This window comes from Neopelma chrysocephalum, unplaced genomic scaffold, assembly GCF_003984885.1.
Source record: "Neopelma chrysocephalum unplaced genomic scaffold, ASM398488v2 Primary Assembly neopelma1_23, whole genome shotgun sequence".
NCBI classification, from domain to species: domain Eukaryota; kingdom Metazoa; phylum Chordata; class Aves; order Passeriformes; family Pipridae; genus Neopelma; species Neopelma chrysocephalum.
In genome coordinates this window covers 23,742,939-23,762,803 of record NW_020897691.1, presented here as the reverse complement: position 1 = coordinate 23,762,803, position 19,865 = coordinate 23,742,939, and the positions used below count along the sequence as shown (strand labels likewise).

Below are 19,865 nucleotides of genomic sequence, written 5' to 3'. Positions count from 1 at the left end.
CTTTTAAACCACAAAATCATACTGGTTTGCAGGTTACATAAAAAGTTGCGGTCAAAGATGCTGAAGATTTCAGGTAAGGAAACAGAATCCCACAGACATGTCTACAACAGCAAACAAAAAAAGATCTTGTGCAACTTTTTCAAAACAATCACACTACAGATGGAAGAGATATTTTTATTTATCTGATGACTTGGTCTTCATCTCCCTCATTTCTCTTATCTGCTGATATTTATATGCCACCTGCAGATCTCTGAAAGAAGTAATCTATGTGTTTTATTAACAGGTCCATACAAATTACACTGTAAATAAGCAACAAAAGTAAAAGAAATAAAGGCAACAGCACAAAGCATGACTTACAAGAATCACAAATTATGTAACTGACAAACAAATATAAATATTCAGAATATCAAATTTTCACTGGACAGGGACTACTAGTAAAGCACAAAGATTTTGTTTCATCTTCAAGCTGCTAAATATATCACCTATAGGATTTTTTTAATAAGTAGTTAAACACTTCAGTCACAGTAAAAATTACATTACTCCTGTTGCCAACTTGGTATGGTTTCTTCCACTTAAATTCTAACAATTTTCAAGCAAATCACTTTCAACTAACAGGTAAACATGAAAGCTTTACTTCTCATTTGTAATGACAAATAATGTCCGAGTGTTTGTTACTGACCCAAAGTTAAACTGTACACGGAGACAAAATACATTCCACTAATGGAGTATTTGACACAGAAATTAGGAAATTTAGGAAACACTACAAGTTGAAAGAAGATACAAAACTAAAGTAACAAAGAGTAAGACAAAGTAAAATAATTGTTCATTGACACTGACAGTATGGGTGGGTGTTTTATTTAGTTTTATAAGTAACAATAACAATGATCATTAATCAATTAATTAAATACTAAAGCACAGGTGGAATGAGGAAGCACACTGGGATCATATAAAGATAAACCAAACCATAATAAGATAATCCTATAACGGACATTCAAACAGATGCAAAGACAAGGCAAGAATTATTAGCAACACTACTGATAGGAGCATCAAATACAATTTTCTGACTTCAATGTTCTTATAACCAAGTACAGAAAAATCAAGCAGCACATTTGAGATAAAGACTAAGTCTGTATTTTATGCACTACAGGCGCCATTAAAGATTAATAATTACGGGCTTCATTACAAAGGACAGGAGGCTGAGAAAGGAATATACTTTACTATCTAATCTATAGGGAACCGGAGAAAACTGTATGATAAATTCTTATCTGCTTTAGCAGGCAAAGCAAAAGCTATTTGGCACTTAGAAAATTGCATGCAAATCCTTAAGTTGCACCTTGGAACTAAAAGGAAGTCAATGCACAAAGCTGATATAATTGTTAAAACACTTCTTAATCAACAAGCAGGGTATCCTACGGCAAGTGAAGTGCACTACAAGCCCCGAAAAAGTGTAGAAGCAGTAATCCCAATCTGATTAGGACAAAAGCAACTCTGAAGAAAATTAACCTTTGAAGGGAAAGGACAACATGGGATAAATTTTTGCCAAGAAGGGCTTCATAAAGTTCTTCATGCCTACTGCCATTTGGACATTCTCAAACACATACCTAAGTAATTCAATGGCAAAAGTACACATAAAATTAAAACAAAGACAGATACATCTTCATAAACTCCAAAAGAAGCCCCACTGCCTCCTTGGTACATTTCACTACTCTAGTATTGAAAAAAGTAAATATATGTGTGGACCCTACAAGTAAATGCATGGAATGACCAATGGTGTCAAATTGCAAAGCAAGAGATTTAACTGAAGAGGATATGTCATAAAAAACCTGGCAATTCACTAACTTAACATTACGAAAATTTTAAAAGTTTCCTTCCATAAAAACACATAGGATATATTTATAAATTATAGAAATGTAAAAACTTGTAAAAGGCTTGTCAGCATGATAGTTCTCACAATTCAGAATGTTTAAAACCCCAAACTTCTAGCCTATTTTAAGCAAAGCAGCTTTCAGACAGGTATTTGGTATTTAGACTGCACTGACATCAGAGTCCCTAGACTAAAGCATACTGCAGCTACAAGTCAAACACTATTACAAAACAAAATATGCACTGATGAACCTTGTCGCAGTATTAAATTAGGATAAGCCTAACACCAAAGGGAACAGACAGACCTGCAATGCCATTACTCCAATACAACTGGAGTGCAGCACTCTGATAAAGCTCTCTTCTATTATTCTTCTCTTTATTTTTACCTCTCCTGTGACTGCCAGTTGGTCCTCTGACTTAACAGCCTTTTGACTTAGTCAAAAAGTATTACTAATGACACTTGCTGTAACTTCAAAATTATTAAAAGTACAACCCCAAAATCTGATGGCACAATAGACTATCTGCAGACTGATAAACAGGACACAGACACATAGATATGCAGGAAGGAAGTAAAACATAGGGACAGTCTTTAAAAATTAAGAGTCTCCCTGGATGTTCAAGCTAGAAGAGCAAAGTATCTAGATATAGTCAGTCACCTTCCTTTACTGTAAACAACTCCCTTTGGATTTCTTTGGTAAAGTCAGTTGTAAGGAGTACCTGTAAAAGATCTATACAAACAAATCAAAAGATTGCTATGGCTACTTTATCAAACATAACAGGCTTGATACCTTCTTTTTTCAGTTTTGTTCATATATATACTTAACATTGGAAGTAATCTGAAGATAAAAACTGATCTTTTCTCTAATTCTGTTGGAAGTATGGAAGGTTTCAGTACATGAAAGTGTTGACTGATGGTCTGTTCCCAGGTAGTTTAAAGACGAATAAAAACAGAAGTCTGTTAAACAGCCACTATCTCAAGAAAGACATATTGATACGAGATGAAACAGGGATATTAGCATACTTGGAGAAATGCATGGAACCACTGGGTATTTAAATCCACACTAGCTTTGTTCAGATGACCATACTTTTCCACAACAGAACCAAAATGCCATAGTTTTCAAATCCTATACACAGAGGCTTCTGCTCCCAACTTGTCTTCCCCTCATCAAACTGTAAATTGGCACTGAAACTTCAAATTCAACTACACCACCGCACAGAGAAGCCTGTTTCTGCTAAAATGAACCAGAATTTTTCATGTGCCTGAATTGAGCTTGAAAAGCAAGGACGAATGTCAACAAGTTAGGCATGTCTCCAGTCCATGCTTTTTCAGATGGCAATCCCATTTAAATAAATTCATGCCTACTCATAAAACAACTACTAGGGGTGTATCAGCAATGGCAAAGGATCAAACCTTCAAGGGAATTATGTTCTAATTAGCTGTGGCCAGATAGCAGTTAGTTTCTCTTTAAAGCTTTAAGTCATTTGCATGCTTTTGACATTTTTACTTGGTTTATACTGTTCTCCTGTTTTCAAAAGTGGCATGCACACCTAAAGGCATATTTTGAATGGGGCTGAGGATCCTAGATTCTATTGACTCTTAATAGACAGAACTACACTTACTTAAGCAGGTTCTCCTAATGCTGCCTAAACCAGCACTGCCATGAAAAAAAATACACATGTAATACCATGCTTTCTAATCTAGAAGATATGGTTTGCATCCCTTCCTCTGCTACAGACTTTCTATATAACCACAAGCAAGCCACTTAACACCTCTGTCTACTGATTATACAGCAACAGCCACCAACTGTATAAAAGAAAACAGACAGTGCTCTTGTTTTGTACTGGTTTTGTGCACCATGTCATGAGCTTGTTCCAAGTATGTTTAATGACTCACTGTTTAAAAAAAAATATTTTTTGCATGCAGTACTGGCAGTCCAACTATTGAGTGGAACAACAGAAGACATAGCTCTGTCTGAAAAGCAGAGTTATAAGCTGAGGCTCCTCTCAAGATCATACTCCCCTTCCTATATGCTGCAGTATTATTTTAAACTAATTTTAAGGCCCTACAATTGTGAAAATATTTTAAATATGGACTCACATGAGTGAGTCAACCAGATGTAGGTGCCTGCCTGACAACACAAAATTTCACGCTCAGAAGCATGTATCACCTGTTTGCCCACATACATCTGGGTTTATATTAACATCTAACACATCCATCATGTAACAACCCACCTGAAAAATTTCAAATTGTTTACATTCTTCTATTTATGTCATAAAATTCATGAGTTTCTAGCCTTTCATTAAAACTTTTAATTTGCCTTTAGGAAAAAAATAACATGAGAAAATATTGAAATTTGTCCCATTAGAGAGAGATGCTACTGAAAATAATTTTTTTTTTGTTTTATAATTCAACTAAATTATTTGACACTCCTGAATTTCATAAAATATACAAAATATAGTGGCAACTTGTAGTTTAGTTAAGTTTGCACTGGGATGCAGCACACTGGATCATCAGTGGCAGTGGTACTGGGTATTAGTATTATCATCACATCACAGTGCCAAGAATATTAGAAGTCCAGAACTCTCAATTACACACTACCAGTACATAAGAGACTAGGGAACTTAGAACATCTCAGATTTCCTAAATTTACAGTTTGCTAACCTTTAAAACATTCTGCCTGCATATAACTTGCCGTGCATCATCCCTGTAGCCCATCAATTAAATTTCTTTGGATGTAACAGCAGAGACAATGCCTGCTGCACGTGTGAGAACTTCAACACAGAATTCCTTCCATATGCAAACTTCAGTATTTAAAGTATATTGGTTCAAAATATCCATCTTTAGGAAAATGTATGACATTATACTACTATGAACCACGATATACAAATGGATGCTACTGAATATCCACAGCACTTACGAAAATAATGCAACAGTCCAAAATAACAAAAAAGGCAACTTGCTAAGTCACCCCTTAGTGATGAGCCATGGTCATTATAAAGATACTACTGAAAACAATTCTCCAAACAAGAACACTGAACTTTTTCTTTTTAAAAGAAAGGTTATTTCCTAATAGAAACCACAGTCAGGGGCTTTCCAGGTAACTTTGTCTTGTTGTTATAATATTACCTTCTCTGCAAAGTTTCAGACAGTGAATATGACTTTTTTTTTTCCCATGAAACTGGGAGTATGCATTTGCACTGAAAAATGCTGAAAATAAAAATGTCTACTTGCACCCAACTAAAAGAATTTTTTGTTTTGTTCCTAAGGTTTGATACAGGAGGAGGGAAGAAGGACACAACAGGGTCTTGAGTGTCTCAATATTCCTGAGTATCTCCATCATGGGCCAGTTCCCTGTGACCCACAAAACACCAACAGCACAACTTGCTTCCCCAAGACTGAAGTTCCAGAAACAGTTTGCTTCACTACATGCAGCTGCAACAACTGGATGTGCAGCAGGCACAGTCAGAAGGGCTTGGAAGCCTTGCCTGTTAGACCCAGCTGGCACTTCTCACTTCTCTGGCTTTACTTTCAATGCTTGCAACTTTCAGCAAGTTGAAATCTCTAGTCCAAAAAATAATTTGTTCAAGTGAGGTTCCTGCCTGGGGCTTTATTATCCTGCCAGACAGGGAGAACAGGGAAACTGGAAGATAAAAGACAGCAAATTTTCAAAAATGCCACCTAAAGAAAGTTATTTGCATAAACAAAATCCTTCAAGTGATCTTTCCACATTCTGAAAACCCACTCAATTTGGCCTTAGAAAAGTTTGCACACAGTCTTACTGAAGTTTTAAAATCTAAATCCCAGAAATACTTCATCAACCTTCAGTAGGTAGCTACTGTGACTAATTTTGTCCAGGCTGCACACGATTGCATCACCTGAGTGAAAATTCTGCCACTCCTGTTGTCTCCATAGTTTCTTCCACATAAACCAACTGGAGGCATAAATTTGCCTTGGATAAATCACAAAAATAAACAAAACTGGGGGGCGAGAGAAGAAAAACAACCATATGGTGAGCATTGGCAAGCAGCAAGACACACAGACTATCAAGGACACACAAAGATTTCAAGAATGAAAATCAATAAAGCAGAGAAGTTGCAATGAGAGCTACAACGACAATTAAAAAAAAAAAAAGACAATATTAGCGAACAACCTAACCTGGGGAAAAATTGCATGTAAAGAGAGGGAGAAAGTAAGAGGCCACATACTTAGTGAAAAGTTACATGCAGAGCTAAACATGAACAAAGGAAACAAAAGAAGATCAAAACTGAAAGTGAATGCAAATTATGACTGGAAAAGAGCAAACATGGAAAATAATAATGGTCAATGATTGGAAAATAGGTAGGAAACTGGGAATGGCTAGATAAGGAGTTTAAAATTGCAAAGTAGAGAAAATGGAACTGCAATAACAAATTTGGAATGACAGGAATTCAACAAAAAAAATCTTGAACATGACTTAATAAGTTAGAGGGTAAGAAGGACACAGATACTGACATTAGATCAGGCTGAAGTGGATGGGGTGGAATGTGTTACAATGAGGCAACACATTTTCTTCCTGCCTGAAACATTTCTGGAGCCTCACCATGTCTCTTGCCATCAATACTTAGTCCCCACCTGAAGACGAATGATACAGAATACAGCACTCAGTTGTGTGCTCTTGGTCTTCTTACCTGAAACAAACACCTTCCTATGGACATTTTCTGGCCATCAGGACTTATTCAAATTATGCACAGTCAAACCTGCAAGTAGCACAAAATTAATTTCACCTATTAAAAGCTACTTTTTCTCTGTGACTCCTTATTGCAATCATTCCACTGAATGGTGTACATTTTATTTAGAATATCTAGTGCTGCCACAGAAACCCAATGTTTCATAAAACAGTGTATATATATATAAAATATAAATTTTTATATAAAAAGATTTTGCTGATCTCTATTGCAGCTGTGAGCCTTCAGTGTTTTCACAACTTAAACTTGCATCTCTCAATATTTGGATGCTTAATAGGGCATGTATGTTTTTATGAAATTATGTTTAAGCAACACACAACAACAAAGGGATGCATAGACCAGTTCTGTATGTAGACCATTGGTAGGGTCTTTCCAGAAACACAGATAATTGGTCTGGTTTACATTCACAGTTAATCTACTAGAGGAAAGAAAGGCACTGTCACTATAGGAAAACTCTCAAGATTTCCAGTTTCACTAAACCACCACCTCCCATGTAAAAGATTGGAGACCTGCTGTACAGAAAGACGGACTGGAGGGGTGGTGACTGTTTTCTTCTAGAGATTACCCGAACATCAGCTGTCTCCTTTCGATGTTTCTAATACGTAAATGCTTAAAGGTCCAATAGGAATTCACAACAATCAAAACAGCGACTTTCTCATCCATCAAGTTTTTCAAAACAATGTCCGTGTGGTATTTCTCACGCTACTGCTCATAGTTAAATGGACTAAAATCCAGTCCTTCACACAATTGTAACTCAGCACAACTCATCCTGTAACTACTGAAACCTTATTGTGGGAGGTGTATTGCTTTGCACTCTAGCAATGCCAACAATACTCCTTCTAAATCCATAACTGAAGGTAAAACCTCCTGTAAAATTTTATTACACTTTTGCAGTTGTTCTGTTACAGCACCTTTACTCTCCCCCCCACACACAACCGTAAGTCGTTGGTTGTGTTTTCTAACTCAACGAATTTTTCTTAAATGACTGTGAATTTTCTTTCACTGAGATTTAGAAAAAGCTCAGTCTGATATTTCTGAAGTGCAACTTCCTACCATAAATGGTCACGTAAAGAGCAGAGTCAGCACAATGGGGAAGATAACCCTAAAAAGATATCTCCTTTACCCAGTCACTTAATTGACCAGAATACAGAGTCCATGCAAATTACCAGAATTTCTGTTAAAAACTTGGCCCAAAATGAGTATGTAAAACTGAAAGTACAATATGTACATTCTATTACAATTATACCAAATTTCCAAAAATAACAGACAGCAATTTCAGGTCGAATTCTTAACTAAAGCTATAATGCCAGAGGATGGTGCTATTTGCCTGCACATCATCCAAGTAATTCAGAAACAACATCACGCCTTTTACATGTTGACGCAATTACATTCCTGTTGACTGTACTGAGGAGCACAAGGCATTTTACAAAAGAAAGCTTTCCTGATCTATGACCTCTATTTATGCACCAAAATCACTTCAGTATGAAACAGAGGTTTAAATATAAGAACTGTGAATATGAAAAACATATCAAACTGATAGTATTTAAATAGTAAAATCATCTTGCATTTGTTCAACTTTTCCATAACCATTCTGCAAATTTTCTCCAGAAACTTAACAAGGTGGTCTTTTAAAGGTGCAGAAGAAAAAATGTATTTATTAATCACATATGATTAAGAATGTCAAAGCCACAAATATTTTTAGCATTTTTAAGTCCCAGAAAAGTGTATTTTGCAAAATTTTAGTGTAGTGAGAACTTCTAGGTAAGACTAGCTAAAACTTTATTTAATTCAAATTTAGGTTCTCTGAATTCCCAACTCTCCCACTCTGCTGGTGACATTACAATCATACTAGATTCTGATTAGGCCAGAGAGCTGACACATCTGTGGGAAAAGTAATCAATTTTTGTCTTATAATTCAGTCAAATTTGAAAGTCTTCACTTGTCCATGCATCCACTTTTTTTGGTTCTCTGCAAAGTTAGTCCTGTATAAGAAAAATAAATCTACTCAATGCCCTTCCGTGGTTTCAGGGTATTTCAGTGGAAATTGCAATGTCACAGCATAAGCCACATTTCAGAGTGGAAGATTTGTGGCTTCAGAGCACCAAAGACCTAATCATATACCAAAAATTTATCAGCTATTGAAAAAAGCAGCTCAGGGGCTTATGTAAGATGTGATTTTAAAGAATCAAATGTGTTCATCAGATTGAGTATGGTTTAAAAGAAAGAAAAAAAAAGAAGGTCCAGTAGTACAGCAATTACTGATAATACTAGATATACACAAACACCCCTCACTTACTGTAAATTGAATTCATGAGTACAAGGGAGAAACTCACTAACTGAATTGACTTTTGCATTTCTCCTTGCAAGGTTATGGTAATTAAATAGCAAATCCTCAGAAATGTCCCCTTTTAGTTTGTGGGTGTTTTCCCTTAAGAAGACCAAAAAATAGACATACTCTACTTACATATTTTACAAAAAGTCAGACAAATACTCCCATTTTGAAAGCTTTACCTATAATGAAGATGAAAGGAAATGACAGTATTTATTACAATTTCATTAAAGGTAAAGACGGTAGGAATGATGGTATGGGACTGCCAACAGAAATGGAATCAGAAAGATGGAAATGCATGATGTGGAACAGTTCAAGGGGTTTTACTTTGGTTGTTATAAAACTGACTTCTTGATCATCCTTGCCATGCTTACCATCTCCTACTCAACAGAGATGGAGACATCTTACCAAGTTAGGGCACTTCTCTGGGATCTGGTAAAACTAAGTATGAAAACAAAGTCCTCACTATAACTGACAGCAACTGTGGATGATATGTATATGATTCACACCACAGTAAATGTTCAGACTCTTGACATTTTTTGAGAGCTTTTTTTTTCTTTGCACTTAGACAAGCCACAACTGATTAAAAAGCACTTCACTATAGACTACTAATCAGCTTTGGGTGCGAGCCTCAGTTCAAAATCAACCATCTTTGTGTTCAGTATTTGCTCATATACAGAACTCAAAGATCTAGCTTGCATTTGTGCTAGAAATACTTCAATGTCAGTTAAATTCTACAGTCCATAGCCATAGCGGAGATTGGAACTCAAGAAGCATCGTTTCAGGACACTGCGCTGCTTTCATTAAGGCAGAAAACAGCTACTGAAGAAAAAGATACTAAGGTACAAAGATGAATAAAGTTATAGAACTTTTTCTTCTGAAACATAAATAAGACTCTAAATATTCATAGTATAAAAGCAACATACCAAAGAGCATTACAACTCTCCATATTGAAAACTAAAATTACATAAAAGAATACAAACAAAAAACCCATTGCTGACAAAAAAACACCCTAATACACAGTGAAAACAAGTGGGCTATTTCAAATCTCAAAATAAAAATCATTAAAAGATATTATTTTGACCAAATAAATTAGACACAGTCATTTCCCACACCATCACAGAACAATGTTTACTGTTTGTGTTTCTTGACCTTGAGCAATTTTAATAAATTGAGGAAACTGACAAGGAAAAAGATCATTACCCAGAATGGAAATGATGCTGGAAGGCAGGCTCCAATGAGAATGAAATCAGTAAGACACAAGACTAACATTCTAATAAGCTTGCCTGCTTTGCAGAAACAATTGTGTTTTATGCAAGGCCTCCAGCTCAGTGAATAAGCAACACCTTTTACTCTGGAAGAAAAAAAAAAAAACAACTTCAAAAGGAACAAGAATAAGAAGTGAAATAGGAACTAACATGTTAGACCTAATAGATGCTCTCACTTTTTAAGGCAATCAATCAGAACAGGGTCTGCCCATGTGCCCCCACGACAATGGGAATTTTCTTCAGAGCAAGTATTTGTAGCTGTGCATATAAAGACTTTATGTAAGATAAGCAGCTAACTACTGTAAATAAAATTTGTAAAGAAAACAGCTCACATGAACTAATAATACAGCTGAATGATGGAAAAAGTACCTCTGACAGGTGACGAGTCCCAGTATAGTACAGTACAACGCCCAGACCTAGGAGATGATAAGCCCCTAATAACCAGAGCTGTAAACAAAGATGGAGGACAGAGTAGGAGAGATGGTATTTACAACACAGAATAGCTCAAAGGTACTGTAACTTGAAAATCCTACCTCTTTTGGTATTCCAACTAGTCTCTTAATAACCAAAATTTAAGCAGATACTGAAAATGTATAACCTTGTAAAAAGTTAAATGATACATAACTGAGTTTATTTTAAAAAAACTGTGAATCTTTAACAGTTAAATACATGCATTTAAGAGCCACCTGAACAATTACTCTGAAGAGAAAAATGTTAAAGGTTCAGATTCTTACCAATCAGAAAGAATAAATGTTAAAAGGACAAACTGGAAACAAAAGGTATTAAAAATACATTGTTCTTTGTACATGTAAATTAAGTCAAGTTAAACATTTCACACAATCTGTTCAACAGAAATATGCTGAGTGAACATACACCTTTCATAGTACTTGTTTTACTAGGACTGAATGTAAAATAATGAAGCAAAACATAGACACTTAACAAAACCAAGCAAAATAATTAACAAGGTGCTGTTTTTCCTTTGTGTTTTTTCCTCCAAATTAGAGGCTAATACTGATAAACCTGCTCTTCCCCTCCTTAACTGTTCCAAGATTTCAGATTAAGGGGTGATGTTTTACACTATTAGTTCAATTTTGCGTTATTACTCAACAACAAAATATGAAGTTGGTATAAAAAAATAAGTAACTGCAGGATCACAGTTCTTCAATAGAAATTTCAGAAATGGTAATTAAAGTTTTAACACTTATAACAGTCTAAGATAGTTTTAAAAAAATTAGATTTATAAATTATTTCTATGTAGATGGGACAGTTAAAGTACTCTGGAGGCATTCAATTTTAAAAATATAACACCAGGAGAAAACACTAAAGATTTCCTCCTTCTACCTGAATTTTGTTTTCAGTGTTCTTACAGCATGAAACCAAAGGTTGTAGGTGCACCATCAAGTGTTTCTACAATATGCTCACAACCTATAATTCAATACTAAAGATTACACTTTACAATGTGCTATTATTTAGCAGGGTACTCTCCCTATTTTTTGTAATAGATACCACTTAAAATCAGAACATATTCCCATCATCATCCAGTCTTATTCCCCTCCTTAATGCTATTTTCCACTCATGGTGGAACATCAGAAGAGAAACAAAGGCAAATGAGGCTTCAAGTCCAGTCACGTTCTTATCTACTAGTTTTTGATACTATGTCCTTAACAATGGGGTACATGAAGATGTGTTATCCATATGTGACTGCTCTCTGTGGGAAGAGACCTTGACTGGTCATAATTATTCTAGTGAACCAGCATTTTATTCCACCTTACTATTGGCATTCAAAGCTCAGTTTTTCTGATATAATTAGCTACATCACCACTATCAGCTCTTGCTGGCAGACTTTCCAGATATTCCTGTGCTGTAAAGGATCTTTTTCTGCATGCACCTCCCAAACTTGAGCAACTCCTGCCATTTGGAAAGAACGACTGCAATCTCAGTTTTGTTTTCAGTGCTACACAGATGAAAGTTCAATAAATCACACACAAACCTACTCAACAGCAGCTATCTTTAAAAAAGACAAGCAATAACTAAATACACCCATAGGAGAGGATGACCATATTCTCAAAGCACAGACTGAGATGGAAACTGGTAGATTAAGCCATTTGAAACTACTAAGGCATACTTTACTGTCACATAGTTTTCTTCTAGTTCGTTCTTGTGAAATTTTCTGGTTTTCTTCACTGTAATAGCAACAGGCTTCCTTCAACATCTGCTTTTAGTGCTTCCTTTAATTCTAATGGAAGGCCCATTTCCTAAATAAACAGAATTAGTTTGCAACTCTGTCATCTTGTCCTGTTCTTAAATACAGTACATTTGAGGAAAGGCAAAAATGAAGAGGAAGTAACAGTTACTAAAAATGCAAAGATAAAGAAAAGCTTTAGCATTCTTCTTATTTAAATATCCTAGTGGCAACACACTTAGAGACAAAGAATATTTGAATGTTAGGTGAGAAACTGCTAAAGATCTCTGAATCTAACTTGCAAAACAAACTCAAGTTGCATCAATGCAGCACGCTGATCAAATCTACTTTAGTTTATCTGCAGTCCAGAACTGCCACAGTATTAAAAACAACGTACTAGCAGGAAAAAAAAAAACCAAACACCTGAAAACAAGTTCACACAACTATTCCTACAATTTTAGAGACAAATTTTAAGCTATCTGAAAAGCCACAAAGACAGTTTTCCAGGACCACTGCTGTGCACCACACTGTTTGTGTGAACACTTAGTTACAATAGATTATATACCAGGAAGACATAATTCCCTAAGGAACACATTATGGATGCTACCACCAACAATGGATATTACTAGGGATTTAGTGAATCTACCACTAATTTGATGATTAAGCTGACAGTAGGGCTTTCCGTAGCTAATTGATACAAAATCCTAGAATTAAGCTCTAACTGTATTTACCAGGGAAACCATTGCAAGGAAAAGTGCAGATACTGGCCAAGCTGAGATAAGCAACGTATAAGTAAGCCAATTGACATACACAGCAGCACACATTTGAGAAGCACAAAATACATTTTAAAAAATTATTTGTTCTGCACTAAAAAATCAGGAAAAGTTTATAAAAATGGCACCATCCTTCAGCACAAGAAATGTATTCACATACATAGCTGAGTTTTCCCTTTTCAATTGCAGCATGTTTTACAATATCAGCATTATTTATCTACACTTGAAATATTTATATATATTATCATTCTGAAAACTTATTTATTCCACATTTTCCTATTAATTCATCTGGCGACAGCCAAATTTATCTAATTCAAGTGTTATCAAAGATGAACTTGTTTAATTAAGTCTAGAAAAAATGGAGACCGAACATTACCATAATCTGAATAAAGGAGATCTCTATTTTGGAAAATAACAACCTATATATAGATGTGATGTGAAACATAAGACTGGAGGCTCTATTCTTCATTGCCAAAATAATTCAAAGACACAATCTGATTTATAAGAAGCTGCACATCTGAGTTTAGAAGCAAAATTGAATACAATAAAACATAACCTATAGTTTTAAATAAGCTTTGCACAATTTATCAGATGCAGAAGGCCAGAACAATTTCATTTGCCAGTCTGAAGCAGTGCATTTTCACCCTATCATGACTTTAGAAGGAACTTGCACGGATCGAGTTTATTACTTAATGTTTTTCTCTACACTTCACATTTACAGTAACACCCTTAAGCATACAGATTGCATCCACAACCCTGTAACAGTTTGTTTCCATACGTTATCAGAAAAATAGCTTTGAGTAGCACTTTTCCTCCTTTTTTCAACTTAAGCATAGCACTTGGTGTATACACAGTTACACCATCTTGCCTAGTGGACAAGCAAAGTTAGTCATTTTCCTGTTTATGTGGGTCAGCGATAGGGAAGAGGAAAACATGAAAAATAGGAAAATGTGATTCTAAAACCACAAAAAGTACTAACAAGGGCTTGAACAAGGAGTAACCAAAATAACAGCAACTCATATTTTGGAATTAATTAGATATAAAATTTCCACTTAGGGTAAGCTTTTATATGCAGTAAAAATATGGAAAAAGAACTGGAGCAACAACCAGCCAAAGCTCTTCCATGTCTTTGCCAATAGGGCATTACAACTTCTGCAGATACAGGTATTTTCCATAACTACGTTACCTAGTTTTCCAAGCTTTTGGCATTTTAAGCATGAATTTCTACTTTCTTATAGAGATTCTGACAGTAGGCTCATGAGTTTTAATATTAATGGCCATTTCAATCACAAGTATAACAGAAGGGAGAAGCCTGGTACTTCATGCATTTGTAGCTGTTCACTCTGAAGACCAAAACGCTAGCTTTATGAACGAACACAGAAGCTGAGATGATGAAAAATGGGTAATGTTCTGTCACCTAAGAACAAAACAGTTCAGTTGTAACTAGAGTCACACGAGTATTAGGTGGTGGCATTTCCGTTAATATTTATGTGCCATAATACACCAGATTATGCAACTAATATGCTTTATAACAATACTGAATCATACAGAAAATTGCAGAAACACATCCAGAAGACAGTACAAAGTATGTACAGAGAACACAAATTTTCTAGGGAAGGAAGCATTTGTAGTGAAAGACACCTAGTGTAAGCAGACATTGTGAAGTAATTTTGTATCTTAAGCTTGAATTTTTACACCTTCCTGGCTTTTACTTTTTAATTTAGTTGCTGAATTTTTACATTTCCTGTTAACATTCAAACTCCTTTTTATCAGTAAGTAATGTATTTTAAACTGTTCCTTTTGCTCCTGCTATTTTGGATTTGATATGTCTATAGTTCTAACATTTAGGTGTCTTACCAGTTTCTAGAGCTGAAATGCATTAGTTTTCAACTGGAAAATACTCGTGTGTCAGCCTTCTCAAAGCCCTGCTTTGAGTACTCAAGTGCAAACTTCAGGGTGGGACTCACGATGTTTAAATTGATATACAATAGTACTACAGCAGCAATGACTCATTCATCCTTAAGACTTAACAGGATTTTTAAAAAATGTGACTCCAACCTTCCTGATACTCCTGAGAACTTAGTAAATTCTTCACTTTACCTTCTAGAGACACTGAGAAAATCAACGGGTAGTTTATTTTGGCTGTGACCTAAAGGGACTGGCACAGAAGGCCACTGTAGGAACTAGTAGAGCTACAGCTTCCCCAGGATCTCTGATTCTTCTGGAATGCCAAAGCTCTAAAAAGGACACAATAATTTTTTGTTTTATCTAAGCTCTCTTAGTTTCCAAGCAAAACACCCGATTTTCATACAGGATACAGTCAACTACCAAAATGATTGACTTTGTATTGGTTTACACTTCATCCTAACAAAAGTAAACCAAAACCAGTGTTAGGAGGACCATGAAGGATAACTCAGAAAAAGCCTGGAGTGTCACTTTTTCCAGTGTAGGTGTACAGTATGTATGAGGAGAATCTCAAAAAGATATCTCAAAGGATTTTGAAAAGCTTTTCATTGCTGGTGACACATTTTTCCCTGAAATAAGCCACTTCCTTTCTAAAACCCACACAGTACCTCAGTGTCAAGATTCAGTAACTTCTCAAAGTCTGTGTATATATTTTTCTTACCCAAAACACGGAAGTCTTACATTCTCATTTACTTTCCATGATTTAAGATATATCATGTCAGATTCAAACATTTCCATTGAGAAAAGAACATATTTTCTTTGTCACAGACTGAATGCATGCCATATCTGAGTACAATTAAGTACAATGGGTCCTTGTCACTGTAGCAGGCATCTGAGAACTGTCATGTTACAGGAAAGTTAGCACAGCCAAGTGACATTGGGTACAAAAATTTCCTTTGAGCTACCTCTTTATAAATAATGTATTTTCAAATGAGCAAAAATCAAAGCAACAGAGCCTAGTATGATAAATGGAACTAAAACCTGAGGGACTCTAAAGCTAATGAAAATATATTGTACATTGCCATTAAACTTCAGAATGTTTGCTCCTCCAGGATTTCTTTGGAATTAGGCCTACAAATAAAACCCATAAGTATCAGTTTGTTTGTTTTTGTTTTTTTCATTTAAGACTCCCAACTTCGCCTATCCATTAACCGTAAAGCGGAAGTGATAGAAGTTATCTGTTAAAGCACAATAATCTGCATTCTGACACTTTACACTAGGAAGCAACTGCTATCAGTGTCCATCTGCAGCATAAGTACACAGAAGACAAATAAGTATTTGTCCATGGAAAGAGAAACACCCGCCATTCTAAACCAAAACCTAATCCTGCTGCATTCAACTGAGTTAAAAGTAAAAGCTAGTTACATCGTCACATTGTGGTGATGTTTGCATGATTTTTTCTTTTTTATTTGCTACTGGTGTAAAACAAAAATGAAAGAAGATACTTATACAAGAGAAGCAAGAAAAAGAATTTCAGAAAATGAAAAGAAACATTAACAAATGCAAGCTAAGCACCTCTCAATTTTATTTGTGCCTTTTCTTCTAGAAATTGCCCACACTGTATTAATACTTACATCAAAAACCTGAATACATGCAGAATTAATAAAAATATAAATCAAAAATACATGCCAGTGAAAAAATACCTGCTTCTCTATTAACATCTATTAACTGCTTCTCTATTAACAAAGTAGTAAAGCCCAGTACCTAGAAAACTAGATTAAGTATGAGACTTGTGCTCTATTCCTAGATTATGTGGCATATCATGAATAAGGCTTTTCAGCTTCCTGTGCCTTACTTTCAATTCTGACTCTTTAGTATGAAGTTTGTTTCTTATTAAATATTTATAAAAACAGCCTTCTAAAAGCCCTGTTCGCAGTGCTATTCCTGAGAAATTACCATAAAACAAAATAGCCAGTGCCACCACAAAGATAGCTCAACTCTAGATTCCTTGCTACCCCAACAACAATAAAACTAAACATGCTCAGTTCACAGTAGTTTTTATTTCCTGCAAGTACTGCACATTTACAGACATCTGACCTCCTTCTTGCTCAAGTATCACTAAAATCAAAAATCTTAGTGTCATAAAGTGGTTAACAATTCCGTTAATGGTGCCTGAAATGGAATAGAACCTTGCTCAGTCACCAGTATCCGTTTGTTCTGCAACACTAACACAGGCAAAAAGAAATGAAAATGTAGTTTAGCCAGAAAAAAAACAAGCAGAAATGAAACGAAAATGCAGAGAATGCAGATCTTTTTGACTAAGAGGGTACCATTTTTACATAAATATTTTTTAGAAATGTGAATTTTAAGAAAGGTTTCTCAGAGAACCCATAATATCAGCTACATATCATGAAACAAAAATCTTTGCTTATCTTGACCATAGTGAGAGCAAACTTATTACAACCATGTGTTTCAAATTACAATCTCCGAATATCACTAATCATACCAAAGTAAAGGACATCTGAGAAATGCTACATATGTCAAGAACATATGTCAAGAAGTCTTAATACAGACTTCATTCTTTCATGTTATGGACAAAAATATTCAAAACAGCCAATCAAAACATTAAAATAATGTCCATCTTCATCTAGCTATTGCCTCCAAACATTGACAAGATCACAGAATCACAGAGTTGGAAGGGACCCACAAGGATCATCAAGTCCAACACTTAGCCCTGCACAGGACCATCTCTAAGAGTCACACCACGCACCCGAGAGCATTGTCCAAATGCTTCTTGAACTCTGTCAGGCTTGGAGCTGTGACCACTTCCCTGGGGAGCCTGTTCCAGTGCCCAGTCACCCTCTGGGTGAAGAACATTTTTCTAGTATCCAACCTAAACCTCCCCTGACACAACATCAGGCCATTCCCTCAGGTCACCACAGAGAAGAGATCAGTGCCTGCCCCTCCTCTTCCCCTTACAAGGAAGTTGTAGACTGCAATGAGGTCTCCCCTCAGTCTCTTCTCCTCCAGGCTGAACACAGCAAGTGACCTCAGCTGCTCCTCATACGGCTTCCCCTCAAGGCACTTCACCATCTTTGCTGTCCTCCTCTGGACACTCTCTAAGAGCTGAATATCTTTCTTATATTGTGGTACCCAAAAGTGCACACAATATTCAAGGTGAGGCCACACCAGTGCAGAGCAGAGCGGGACAATCCCCTCCCTCGACTGGCTGGTGATGCTTTGCCTGATGCCCCCTAGGACATGGTTCGCCCTCCTGGCTGCCAGGGCACTGCTGACTCACATTCAACTTGCCATTGACCAGGACCCCCAGGTCTCTTTTTGTGGCACTGCTTTCCAGCATCTCATTCCCTAGTCTATACGTACATCCAGGGTTGCCCCATGCCAGGGACAGAAGCTGTCACTTCCCCTTCCTGAACTTCATATGATTGGTGATTGCCCAGTCCTCTAACTTGTCAAGGTCTCTGCAAAGTCTCCCTGCCTTCCAGGGAGTCTAAAGCTCCTCCCAGTTTTGTATCATCTGCAAATTTGCTTAGTATTCCTTCCAGTCCTGCGTCCAATTCATTTATGAAGATATCAAAGAGCACAGGATCCAAGATGGAGCCCTGCGGAACCCCACTAGTGACAGGTTGCCAGTCTGATGTCACCCCATTCATTGTTACCTTCTGTGCTCGACCTACGAGCCAATTGCTCACCCACCACATGATGTGTTTATCCAGCTGTGTGCTGGACATGTCATCCAGAGGGATCCTGTGAGAGACAGTTTCAAAAGCTTTACTGACTGCCTTGTCTTTCAGGTATTTATCAATACCTCTGAAAGTAACCTTCTCCATAATTTTACCAGGCACTACAAGACTGACAGGCTTGTAGTTTCCAGCACTTCTTGAAAATCCAGACAATGTTTGTCAGCTTCCAGTCAGCTAGGACCTCACTGATGATGAGTAAATACTTCACAAGCAACTCTTCTCTAAAATCTCCATATTCTCATTATAAAAAGAGTAAAATAATTTTCACTACACTTTTCATAAGTCTAATTCTTAAGAGATTGTTCAAGGGTTCTCTAATCTCTGCAGTCTACAACTATTTTACAGGTTCTAGTCATCTTCTGGTCATATTATTACCAGAAACTTGTAGGGCAATGGGTTATTTTCTAAAGGAATCCTATCAACAATAAGCATCCAAATCAATTATTTGACCAACAAACTACTGACACACCTCAGAAGTCACTGACAATTGTTTCTAATGGACCATTTTTAAGCATGCAACATAACGAATCCACAAACCAGATAAAGAACCCTTCCATGATGACACTAACACTAGAAACCCATGAACCATTTCATACATATTATTAATCTCAACAATCACCTAAAATGACAAAGAGCAAAATTATGTACTTTAGAATCTGCATAAAGGAGCAACTGGCTGTATAATACAGCAATCATAAAAGAGACCCATTCCCAATGAACTGCACTGAGATATCAATTTGGGAAGAGACTGCCTACATACATACATACATACATACATACATACATACATACATAAATAACCAACCAACCAACGGCTTTGATTTTTGTTTCATCACATTGTTTTCTAGTGCAGAATAAACATACCAGTTTCCCAAAAAAAAAAAGCTTCTCTTACTTTGCCAGAGAAAATCCACAGTCAAAATGGATTAAAATCACACACAGAAGTATAGATAATGACATTTCCTTATCATCTAATTAGTAGTTTGGACACAGTGAATTGAACATCAAATCTACTTAAGAGTTTATCAGCTGTCTACACTTCACAGAAACAAAAAA

The 19,865-nt window shown here is 36.1% G+C and overlaps 1 protein-coding gene across 3 annotated transcripts in view; it reads right to left on the bottom strand.

The window, feature by feature from the left end:
• HBS1L (HBS1 like translational GTPase) overlaps positions 1 to 19,865 on the bottom strand; it is a 60,009-nt gene that overhangs the window by 26,846 nt on the left and 13,298 nt on the right. Inside the window, exon 1 of one of the 3 annotated variants that reach the window (XM_027690570.1) lies at positions 6,532 to 6,554. The exons of the other annotated variants lie outside the window; for them this stretch is intronic. The gene's annotated coding sequence lies outside the window, so the exon portion shown is untranslated. Of the gene's footprint in view, positions 1 to 6,531; positions 6,555 to 19,865 lie in introns of those variants that run through there. 3 annotated transcript variants of the gene reach the window in all.